Raw genomic sequence first — 13,274 nt, forward strand, 5'->3', positions numbered from 1 at the left:
GCAACCATTTGGAAATGTAAGAAAAAATAATATTACTCTGCATCCATCTCCCTCCCATCAGAACTAAAAGGTACATTTTCCTGCTAGTGTTTTGAAGTTCTCTTTGTTCCTTTGTCTCTACTTTCTGTTTTGACCAATGAGTATTTCTTCATTTATAAGTGGATTCCAGGAATTCCTAGGATAGTTCAGAGATCACATCCCCTCGGTGTCACCTCAACCAAGTTGGAGTTACTATGGTCTCCAATATCTTCTAAAATTATTTTTGATCAGAAATGCTGACCTACACATCAACAAGCTTGAATTTACAAAACAAAACTATTACAAAACAAAAGCTCAGGATAAGAGAAATAGGTCAGGCAAAGAAATATAGTAATTTAAAGATCAACTCAAAATTCAAAACTGAGCAATTTTTATTTTTATTTTTAAACTAAGTGTTATAACTACTATACTACTACTGCATGGCATCCCAAGAAATGGTACCTCTAGATTCATTAAAGACAAGCTAGTAATGAAGGAATTTTTATGCCTTTAAGTATGTGCACCCTTATGCTTTCATTTGGTCTATATAAATTAAACTTTATATGCATTTCTAAATGTGTGCATATAATGAATGCATCAAAAGCCAATCAAAATATCTTTAATTAACCTTTTTCAGAGAAAATATTACTGTATTTGAGATACTTAAAAGTCATGATCAAATGAATGTTTAGAAAAAAATAGCAACCAATTCAACCATGTAATTTATATAATTATGTGTCTATGGGACATGACTTTTGTTACAACCTTATATCTCTGTATGCATATGTCTGTGTGTTTGTGTTTGTATACGTGTGTGTGTGAGAGAGGGGGGGGAGAGGGGGAGGGAGAGAGAGAACTATGTACACATAAAGAAGTATGTATTTACAACCACAAACCAACAACTGTTAGCTCAAAGTTACAACGGCACTGAAAATGTGACTTATGACTGGTCTTCAAAATAAGCAGTTACTGTTCGAACCCAGATTTGTTTAACACAGTGATGGCGAACCTATGACACGCGTGTCAGTGCTGACACGCGTAGCCATTTCGGGTGACATGCACATGCTCCCCAAACTTGTTTCAGCGGCAGCTCTCAGCCTGGGCGGCAGCGTCACACAGGCTGTGGAAGGAGGAGGAGGAGGAGGAGGAGGAGAAGGGAACCAACCAAAGAGAGGCTTTTACCGGGTCTGCGCCCCACAGCCAGGATCGTCCTTGTGCCTCAAGCCGTGTTTCTTCCTGCAAAGCCCTTCGGGCAACCCGAGAGTTCCGCTTGACGCCAGAAGGGCTTTGCAGGAAGAAACACGGCTTGAGGCGCCAGGACGGTCCTGGCTGTGGGGCGCAGACTCGGTAAAAGCCTCTCTTTGGTTGGTTCCCTCCTCCTCCTCCTCCTCCTCCTTCCACAGCCTGTGTGACGCTGCCGCCCAGGCTGAGAGCTGCCGCTGCCGCTGCTGCACAACTGAGGGAGGGAGAGGGAAAGCAGAGGTAGCCTCAAATTCCACCGTTGGGACAGGGGAAAGGGCTTGTCCCTCAAGAGTGGGGGGGGATAGAGGTGGGAAGAAGGGGCCCGGCCTGTCCCCAGCGCCCCCCACAGACGGATTACGGATCGAACGCTTCTCTCTCTGCAGCCTTTTTCTGCAAGTCCCAGCTACTCAGCGGGGCGTCATCATTTCCGGGGGGTTGCAGTTTTCCAGCTCAGATATCAGGATCCACCGGGATTAAGTGGGAGAAAACGCCGCTGGCCGAGCGGAACAAACACATCCAAAGGTTAATCTTATTTTACGAAAACACAACTTCCAAAAGTCGATCGTGGCCTCCGTCAAGAAGCTCTTCCCCCACCCCCCACCCATTCTGGGGTCTTGGTGTCCCTCGGCTAAGATCCACCCCGGAAAGCAGAACGGGGGCAGCCCTCCTGTAATTCTGGCTGGGTTAAAGAGCAGGGATGGAGGAGCCATATCACACCTTCATTCAAAGGGTGGGGAGGGGGAGGCCTGATAAAGTCCCTCCCTTGGGGTGTCTGAAGTCCCAGCTGAAGCAGCCGAAGGAAAAAGGATAAGCATCCGTCACTGCCCAATGGCGCTTGGGGTAACCCCGCTGGGCAGAGCCAGTCGAGGCTCATCCTGCAAATGAGGGTTTCCTTTGGGGAGGGCCAGGTGGTTTCAAGCACCCCAAACAGCCAATCTCTCTCTCTCCGTCCCCCTTCCTTTGCTCCTGGGGCTGCAGAACTTTCCATGGGCTCAACAGTAATTGAGTAAAATTCTAAGCCACTGCAGTAGCTGCTTTTTGGTTTTATTTTTTTTAATATTTATCAGTCTCTCTTTTAGTTGAAGAGTTGAAGTCCACAAGGCTTAAAGCTGTCAGGTTTGAAGACCCCTGGGGTTTTTTTCCTAAAGGGTTAGGGGTGCAAGGGTCTTGTAACTTGACAGCTTTAAGACTTGCACGCTTCAATGCCAGAGTTTCTGAGCCAACATTTTGGTTGCTAAGCAGGACCGTTGGTAAGTGATACTGATAATAATATCAAGGGCAACATACGAAATCGACTGATGAACAAAGAAGTTACTAAGCAGCTATGTTAAATAATTTGTTTTTGGTTTATTAAATACAATTATATTGCAATTATATATTTTTGTAGTTTAAACTATAAATTGCGCAAAATTATGTTTTTGTCGAAGTGACACACAACGCGAGTTATGCTCGATTTTTTGCCGATTTTTGACATACCACGCCAAAAAGGTTGCCCATCACTGGTTTAACAACTGCATGATTCACTGAACAATTGCAGTGATTTGCTTAACAACTATGGGAAAAATATATCCCAAAATCAGTTGTGACTTACTTAATCATCTTGCCTAGCAATGGAAATGTCAATCCTAGTTCTGGTCATAAGATGAAGACTGACCTGTAAGGCCACATAAATCAGTTGCAGGTTACTTTTCTCGAAGAAAGAGATGGGGAGGCCCAATGACAGGAGGGGTGGAAGGTCAAATTGAATTTTTTGCCAACACTTGCCAAAATGTCTCAGTCCCAATAGACTTTTTTTTTTAAAGTGACAGTGTCAAATGGCATGAATACATAACAGGAGCAATGTAAAGATGCAGATAAAATATGGTTTTGTTTGATTAAGCATGCAGTATGTGAACTAAGTCCATGTACTTTTATAAACTCTAGTCTAGTGTATTGAATGCATTATATAAATATACTCAGTTTAATTCCTTCAATAAGCTATAGTTGAACTAATTATAGCTTTGTAAACCAGGTCTGTATTTAGAGAAGAAATTGTTTGTTGTTCCAGTAATCATCTTTTCGTACTATACTTCTGGATTCCTAACTCATTTATATACTGACTTTATTCAGCCAAAACACTTATTTATAGTAAACAACTGTAATTGGCTTTCCTAAACTGATTTGCTGAATTCATTCAGCATTAAACTCGGTGGGCTGAGTTTGCACAACATTAAGCATACCTTGCCAGTGTGGTTTTATGTAACATGCAAAAACAGCCCCTCTCAGGGAGGGGCAGAGAAAACCTACCGGTGATAATGTCCCACAGAGAGAATTGCAGGAACCAGTTGGATTGCTACCTGAACTTTATTTCAGCATTGGTGATAAAATAGCATTTAAAAAAGGTAATCTCTCTATTAAGGTGAGCTCTTTTTAAAATCAAGTCTGGTAATTTAATGGATACCTGGGGAGATTTTCTGAAAATATGCAAAAGAGGTTTGCTACTGTTTTCCTACAGGATTATTAGGCTTGTTTTTAACTTCTAAGGCTATACTTATTGTCTCATTCTATCTGGATGGTCTCAACTAGATCCAAACCTGCTTGATTTTTTTGAGATCAACCAAGGTCAAGTAGGTGTTGATATTCAAGTCACCTCTTTCATTTAAAAGAAATATTCCTCAGGATTGTAAATACATACAGAATTGTATTGGCTGTTAGCTTTGATCTGAATTTTTAATTATATATGAATAATTAAAATTATTCCAATTATTGTCAATGCTAATTTATTTTTATTTTATAGCAAATGTTGTTGCATTAGTATACCGATAAGCAATCTGATGCCCTCAAGATGTTTAGGACTACAGCTCCATGCTATAATCCCTAAATTGTCTACTATGTTGACTGAGAGGAAGGAAACATTGCTCATGTTTATTTAGTTGGGAGGCAAATTTTTATTTTGTGTTTCAGTGTTTTCCACATACATATGAAAAAGAACATGCTATTACTGGGTTACTGACCAATTTATTGTTTAAATGTGTTTGGTGTGGCTATGTGTTCTTGTATTTATCTGTTTTGGGGATACATTAAATTATTCCAGATGCTCTTAATTTTATGGTTATGAAGATTGCTAATTTATTGTTTATTTCATATGGTATATTTGTTATTATGGTGGTACCTCGATAGTCATTGTTGATTTGTTCCAGGAGGAGTGATGATTACCAAAAATGATGAATACCAAACCAATTTTCCCCATAAAGAATAATATAGTTAGTCACAAGGCAGCCAAAATTGACAAGTTCTAGACTGTGCACTGAGTACCAAACAAACTATGACTATCAGGACAAAAGTTTCACATCAAAATGCATTGAGCACCAAATTTGATGAATTTCAAAGCAGTTACATATCATACTTTTTGAATATTCTGCTATTCTGTTTCATTTTTTTCTAATCACCTTTATCCAGAACATTATAAACTATAAGACCTTCAACACACCAATTTTCTGTGTATCAGCTTGATCTGTGCATTCACTCAACCTTGCTTGGCTGTTCCAAGTTGGGCATGAAGAGTTTTGCAGGTGTCCTTTTTGTACTATAAAAATGTTGCACATTCCTAAAAAGTTTGGAGTCATCTGAAAGTACACTTGCTTCTTGTTTGTGTTGATCTATTGGTGCCAATCCCACTTTGGTTGTTATTAGTTGACATGACTTGAGATACATAGCAACCAACCTCTAGAAAGGAGAATGTTAATGATCTTTCCCAATTAGCCTCCCTCTGCCCATCTCACAATGTCCTGTTGTATAACTATCAGAACCACTGTGAATTAGTGCCAGATATGAAATCCTCTTACTTTCGCTATCGGTTTGGAATTGGGAGCGCAGAGCATCCGTGATGACGTCTGGGCGGGTGGGTGGAGTCTCCCACTGCCACCACTACTGGTTCGCCGGAACTGGTGTGAACTGGCAGAATACCACCTCTGATTATTGCTCTTTGAAGTACTGAACTGCTAGAAGTATCTTCTTCAGTGACATTGTTTCTATTGTATTCTATTTTATTGAAAGCCATCATGGTTCTTCCAGACTTGGCAATCTGTATATTTAATAAATAAAAATGTCTCCAAAATGTTTCCACTATGATATTGTTGTCTGCCCAAAATAAACCAGACCAGTAAACCAAAGTAATATAGTCCAACACTACTTTTATTGTAAAGTTAGAGTAATATAATTTTGCAAATCTGTGCCTTTCCCCTCCTTCCCTTTATCTTTGTGTAAACTAGGGAGGGGCTTGTCCAAGATGTTTGCATATGTTACAGGTCTGCCCTGGACTCGGGTTTCTTTTATTTGACCATTGCCTTGGCAGTAGCTCTTCCTCCTATCCCTCAAAACCGTTCCTTCTGCTTTCTACAGCTATGATCTACACAGGCACCAGAGTTGGTTCCAGGAAAGCCCAATTCATATACCTGAGCATTTGCTGTCTAGATCAAGGTGAAGCAGCTTGACGTTAGTCAGATTTCATGCGAGAACTCAGCAATTTGTCTAGAAATTCCAAACATTTAATACTTTCTTTAAGAATTTGCTTACTTGGCAGAAAGTTTTCAAACACATCTCAACTAACTGGGCTCCTCATTTCAGAAAAAAATGATGCCTTACACATAGATTATTTGCCATCTGCAATGATGTAAAGTTAAAGCTTTTGTATAGGTCTGTGTTCCAGATCATAAACTCTAGGGTTTTTTCCCCCCTGATTCTTATTTTTTAAACACATTTATATGGCCATCAATCTATTAGAAAATGGTATAGGAGACAGACAAAAATAAAAATATAATTATTTAAAAAAACATTTAAAATGAAAAACAATGTTGAGACCCCGATAAAACTCTCATTCATAAATCTGCCACATCATGTGAACTCCATCAACATTTGGCCCAATGCCTGAGAGAAAAATCAGGGCTTCATTGCTTTCCTGAAAGCCAGAATAATCAATCCATTCCTCCCGGTAAAAGCTGTTCCATGAACCAAGCACCATAACAGAGAAGGCAAAGGCCTGAAGCCGGCTGACACGCTTTCACCAAGGGGACCAACCAGTGCATCTTTGCCTGATCAAATGGGACAGGTAGAAGCCATTGGGGACAAATGATTCAACAAGTAACTAGGCCTCATACAATGTAGGGCTTTAAAGGTGAGAACCTGCAATTTGAATTGCATCCAGAAGTCTAGTGGAATCAGTGTAGCTACTGTAGGAGTGTCAGGCCCAACCCAGAGATGAGACGGTCAAATCCAGTTGAGTCCAAAACTTTATTTGCTTATATCTAATAGACAGAATCTTTCCAAAGTAAAACTAAAACTTTCTAAGCTACTAAATATAATCTGAGAAATTCTAGGGTGTAGTTACCCTGTAGAAAGGAGATATTTCTCTCTCTTCTACATCTTTCTCCAGAAGTTTCCCATCACCAAAGTCTCCTTATTATTGGATGTTTTTCATTTGTCATGTCCCCTTCAAGTGCCAAGAGCCAGTTGCATGGCAAATTTAGGCTTCTGTTACTGTATTGCCACTGGGGCTGCCAAACTAAATGAGCCACATCAATGTCACTTGGCATCTCCTGAGAAAAGGCAATGTTCAAGCATCCCTTCCAATAAATAAATATTCTAGACTGCTCTCCTGCCTGAGAGCCTAAATTATGTTTCAACTTCTTCCTCATTCCTTCTGAGATGTGGGAGTGATGAGACTAGATGTGCTCAAAGAGAACCATTTCAGGAGACAATTGTAGAAAATTAGATGTATTTGCAGTGTGGCTAGGAGCTGCCTGATCTCCAGATTCTGGGTTTTGTGGAAAGGATGATTCCTGCATTTGCTGACCCTGGATTTAGTTAAGGAAAGTTTAGTTTAGTTTAGTTTAGTTTAGTTTAGTTTAGTTTAGTTAAGGAAAATCAGTTAAGGAAAGTCTTCCGACCCACAGGGTATCACAGGATAGGGCATATGTCAAAGATGTTTGGATGTAAAATAGAAATTGGAGAAAGATTTGGTTTATGTGATTATGGTCAAACCTGTTTGATCTTGGTATTAGGAATGCAAGAGCTAATAAATATGAGAAAAACTGTTTAAGTGGGATTCCAGTGCTAAAAATCCTTCTTTAACGTGCATTTATTTCAGCACCTCCTCTGTCATTTAGATCCTGTTGCCCCATTGCATGTAGATTTTATCATGAGAGATACGCTTTTACAATCTTCTCCATAGCTTGAGGGCAGCCTCCTTTGCAGCTCTTTTCTTTTCAGGAAACTCCTTTCAGTTGCAAGAAATTGTGTTGTTTCTAGCAAAATTCTCTTGGCCATCAGGAAAGTATTTCAGGTTTTTGGTCGTGGTGACCAAAACTGGATGCAATATTCTGGTCTTACTAAGGCATTATAAAGTGGTACTAACATTTCATGTGATTTTGATCCATTCCTCTGTTAATGCACCATAGGACTGTATTGGGATGGTTTTTTTTGGTGGGGGCAGCTTAATACGACACTGTCAAGATGCATTGGAAACACAGGTGGAGTATAGATTAGGAAAGACTGTTAATGTGTTTTGCATATTATGATAATTTTTTTCTGCCCTACTATATTAACCTCATATGGTTAACAAGTTAGCAAAACATTTCTAACCAAAAAGGAAATTTAAGAAGAATATTGCCTATACATTAATTTTTTGAACACACCCATTCTAGGACATTTTTATTTACAGAAATATAAATGGCCACTGCTCTCCTATCTACTGTATATTTTAGTGACATCAAAAACTTTCCAGTTGAAAGTCTAATGAGAGAAATTGCTTTGATGAAATAAGCAAAAATATTGCAAACACTGTTTTAGATCCAATGCACAAATTGTTTCTTTCCAAAGCTTTCTCATCAAAACAAGTGATTGTACCTCAAAGAAAGAGTGTTATAGATCAAAGAACCAGTTTTACAGGCTGTATTTTGAAGTGCCCTTTGTAATCAATTGAACTAAAGAAAATGTTGACAAGATGCAGGGCACTTGTCTGAGTCTCCAAAAAAGTTGTCTTCCTAACAACTAATGGCTATCGATGAAAGTATAAAGAACTGTGTCAAAAGTAGAAATTATCTTCTACAATGGTGTGTTTTGCCTATAAACTCATGTATTCATTTCTAAAAATCCATATATGTAAGGCAAGAAGCCTCTTGGGGTCAAAATGGTAAAAGAAACTAAGCTAAAAAGAACAATTTCTATTCTATTTAGAACTTCCACTTGCACTTATCTTTAATTGCTTTTCCTTAGCTCTATGACAGCAAGAACAAAGTCCAATTATGATAAAAAGCACAAACCTATTGAGTAAAGCTTATTGAATTACTAGAGTCTGATCTCTAGAAATAATTACTAAACAACAAATACCCTTGTGCAATCAATGTTAATGCTAGCTTGATTCAAGAGGTATCTCAAGGAGCAGATATGGCATTTAAATCCAAACATACATACTTACAAAACACTACTTACCTCATAGCTCTCAGGTTCTGTTATTGTGATGCAATAAGAATCTGCAAATGCTGAATAAAATGTCTGAATTTCTATTTTGTGTTAAAACTATGCTTCATAATATTTTACTCCAAAGCAAAATCAATAGAAGCAGTTTTGTCTTCATGTTTTTGCCAATATTCCCTAAAAGGTCTCTCTCTACTTTTTCTGAAGCTATTGTATATTTATTTTTATATCTATATATCTTTATCTCTCTCTCCCTGTCTCCCCTGTGCTAGGATTTCTATGGAAATTAGGCTATACTCCAATCGTTATGGTGAATTTAAAACCATGGCTTATAATTGGCTTAACCAATGTATATACAAGGTTCATAGTAGGTCCCAACCCAAATAGTCACATTGAGAGATGAACGGCACAAAGCCTTACTACAGTGCTTTAAAATGCATTTATTGATGCTTGGAATTAAAATTCAGAATAACATTGTAAGGATTTCTTACTTTAATGCAGCCTATTTGGGATGGTATCACTTCTGAATATTTATAAAAATTGTTTTCAAAATGATTAAATACTGAATATACAATAATTCAAAACATATAGGCCAGTGATGGTGAATGTTTTTGTCCTTGCGTGCCAAAATTGTGCACACCTGTGCATTAGTGCGTGCATGCATGCCCCACACCCACAATGCATTGCACCCCACCCCCCCTGTGCATACGCACGTGACCCCCCATACATGTGCAGGTGACCCACCTGCACATGCGCACGCGACCACTTCCTATTGAACAAAAGGGAGACGGGGGAACCCTTGCAGGGCAGAGCTGAAGAATATGCCCAATTCTTAGCGGACAAAATTGCTCGGTTTCGGACGGACTTGGACTCCACACCTGCAGTTCCAGCCGAGGCACAGGGGGACCAAGTAGAACAGCTCTGGGTTGAGTTTCAGGAGGTTACCCCCGGGGATGTGGACAAGGCCATAAGAGCTGTGAGTTCCTCCACCTGTGTCCTGGATCCGTGTCCCTCATGGCTGGTTTCTAACTGCAGTGAGGTGACACGAGGCTGGATCCGGGCGGTTGTAACCGCCTCCCTTCGGGAGGGGAACTTCCCCGCCGCACTGAAAGCGGCGGTGGTGAGACCCCTCCTGAAGAAACCATCCTTGGATCCAGCTGTCCTTAACAACTTTCGCCCGGTCTCCAACCTCCCCTTTCTGGGGAAGGTTGTTGAGAAGGTGGTGGCCTTCCAGCTCCAACGGTCCTTGGAGGAAGCAGACTATCTAGACCCCTTCCAGTCAGGCTTCAGACCCGGTTACAGCACGGAAACCGCTTTGGTCGCATTGATGGATGATCTTTGGAGAGCCAGAGATGAAGGACATCCCTCCATCCTGGTCCTCCTTGACCTCTCAGCGGCTTTCGATACCATCGACCATGGTATCCTTCTGCGACGACTGCGGGAGGTGGGAGTGGGGGGCACCGTGTTACGGTGGTTCTCCTCCTACCTCTCGGACAGGTCGCAGTCGGTGTTAGTGGGAGGGCAGAGATCGTCCCCAAGGCCCCTAAAATATGGGGTGCCGCAGGGTTCGGTCTTATCCCCCCTACTATTTAACATCTACATGAAACCGCTGGGAGAGATCATCCGTAGGCACGGGATCAGATACCATCAATATGCGGACGATACTCAATTGTATCTGTCCGCCCCGTGCCAAATCAATGAAGCGGTTGACGTGATGGACCGGGGGCTTGAAGCCGTCATGGACTGGATGAGGATTAACAAGCTTGTGCTCAACCCAGAAAAGACCGAGTGGCTGTTGTGTTTTCCTCCCAAAGATTTGGCCAATAATCCAACACTCAGGCTGGGGGGTCAAATTTTACACCCCTCAGAGAGGGTCCGCAACTTGGGAGTCCTCCTGGATCCACAGCTGTCATTCGACCATCATATAGCGGCTGTGACCAGGGGGGCATTCGCCCAGGTACGCCTGGTGCGCCAGTTGCGACCCTACCTGAATCGGGAGGCCCTCACAACAGTCACTCGGGCCCTTGTGACCTCTAGGCTGGAATACTGCAACGTGCTCTACATGGGGCTGCCCTTGAGGAGCATCCGGCGACTTCAGCTAGTACAGAACGCAGCCGCGCGAGTGATTGCGGGTGCACCCCGATTCACCCGCATTACACCTATCCTCCGCGAGCTGCGCTGGCTACCTGTCGATCTCCGGATGCGCTTCAAGGTGCTATTGATCACCCATAAAGCCCTACATGGCAGTGGATCTGGATACTTGAGAGACCGCCTTCTGCCAATTACCTCCCTACGACCTATAAGATCTCATAGATTAGGCCTCCTCCGCATTCCATCGGCCAGCCAGTGTCGGCTGGCAACTACAAGGAGGAGGGCCTTCTCAGCAGTAGCCCCGACCCTTTGGAACGAGCTCCCCGTGGAGATTCGTACCCTCTCCACCGTCCAGGCCTTCCGCACTGCCTTGAAGAACTGGCTCGCCCGTCAGGCCTGGGGATAAGGATTCCTACCCCGCCCGAATGTTGTATGCATGTTGCTCATTATTTTATTATGTGTTGTTGTCTCAATGTTGTATTTCCCCCTTCCCTGGTTTTCTGTGAGCCGCCCTGAGTCCCCTCAGGGAAAAGGGCGGCCTACAAATGCAAATAAAACCTAAACCTAAACCTTCCTGCAAAGGGAGGGGTTTTGCCCCTCCCAGGCTCCAGAGGCTTTCATCAAGCCCTCCAGAGGCCGGAAACACGCTCCATTTTTGGCACCAGGAAGCTTCAGGGAGGGCGTCCAGAGTCCGGTGGAGGCCATTTTCGCCTCCCCCCACCCCAGAGGCTCGAGGAAAGCCTCCGGAGCCTGGTGAGGGCAAAAACCAGGAAGTTCCAGATGTTCAGAAATGGGTGTGTTTCTGGCCTCTAGAGCCCAGGGGAGGCCGTTTTTGCCCTCCCAGAGGTTCAAGAAAAGTCTCTGGAGCCTGGAAAGGGCAAAAAACAGGACTTCCTGAAGTTCCATTTTTCGCCCTCTCCAGGACTGCAACACACACACACCGTACATGTATGTGCATCCTCTGCATCCATGGCAGACCCGAAAATCAGCTGGCCAGTGGGAGGCATGCATGCATGCCTGGTGGAGCTGCGCTGGGTGACAGTTTGCGTGCCCGCACAGAGGGCTCCGCATGCTATAGGTTCGCCATCATGGATATAGGCAATGCAAAAGGAAAATTAGGTACAAGTCACAATCTCCTAGCATTTTACTTTAGGGAGTGGGAGTACTACAGGTGGCTTAAGGCATCTATTTTGTATCCTTTGGCAGCAAAAGAGCAGTTTGCCATCAAATTTTTGCCATACAGATCAAAGGTCAATATAGGTTGACATGGGTTGTGATTTACCTGATGCAAAACTAACCAAGCCACATGACCAACCTTATACATTATCCTTCCTGTTTACTAGATTTTAGAGGTGTCTTTTTTATTACCCGTTTTATGGCAGCTATGACCTTTGGTTTCATTGCAATACCAAAATCCAGATTGCTCACAGAATGTTTAGATCCTGAGCAAGCCATTAGTATTAAAGCATTGAAGAAAAATATGTGGCAGATAAAAGAGATGACATAAAAGATCCCAATTGAATCTTTGAAGTGTTCCTAAAAGGGCATTGCTCTTCAATATTTGCTCTATCCCAGATTTTCAAGATTTGATTCTTTTCAAATAGACACACTGAAGCTCTTCCTTGTTCCTTCCCCAAATCCTATCTGAAGTGTGGAGCTGAAGAAGGGGGAAAAAAACATTTTTCCCCAGGGGCTCATGCCAGAGAATGATTGCTTATAGCTTTTGAAAATTCATGGGAAAGCTTACAAATGGCATCCTGCAAACTAATGATTTCCATGCCGAATGCTAAATGTCATCGTGGAGAGTCCTAATTTTGGAGAAGCAGAATTGTGAAATTTTTTTTTTTTAAAAAAAGGTTAATAACCAAAGAGAACTGGTTAAAATAACAACTGTGCTGATTAAACTGTTCAGGTCCTCAAAACAAAAGGTCAAGAGAATGGCTGGGAAAGTCCAAACTTGGCTGTAGATCAAACCTTTTAATACCCCCCCTCTCTCTCACACACACACACACACACTGTGAGAGAGGGAGGGAGGGAGAGAAGGAGAAAAAAGAGAAAGAGAAAGAGAGACAGTAGATGTATGAAAAGATACCCTGGAGGAAATGGACTAAAGGTTGAGGCATCACAAATTTTGCTTGCCTTTAAGATACCACTGTGGATTTTACAAGTAAAGCAATCATCGGAGAGCGCAGAGTCCACCTCCGAGACTGCGCGGAGAGCAGAAATCAAGTTGGACCCAACAATTTCCTCAACCCGAAGCCGGATCAAACTGACAGGCCACGGCCTGAGTGGGACCTCCCAGGTAAACCCTTGGCGCGTGAAAGACGGGGAACCGAGAGAGAGGACAGAACCGATGGCGATGCCAAAGAAAGTGAAGGCGGTGGGGGGTGGTTGCGAGGAACGAGGAAGAGCCTCGGTGCGGCTGCCGGGTCACGGGAGAGGCCTAAGACGGTCGCTTAGTTTTGGGTCGC

Source organism: Thamnophis elegans, chromosome 3 (genome assembly GCF_009769535.1).
Source record: "Thamnophis elegans isolate rThaEle1 chromosome 3, rThaEle1.pri, whole genome shotgun sequence".
NCBI lineage: Eukaryota > Metazoa > Chordata > Lepidosauria > Squamata > Colubridae > Thamnophis > Thamnophis elegans.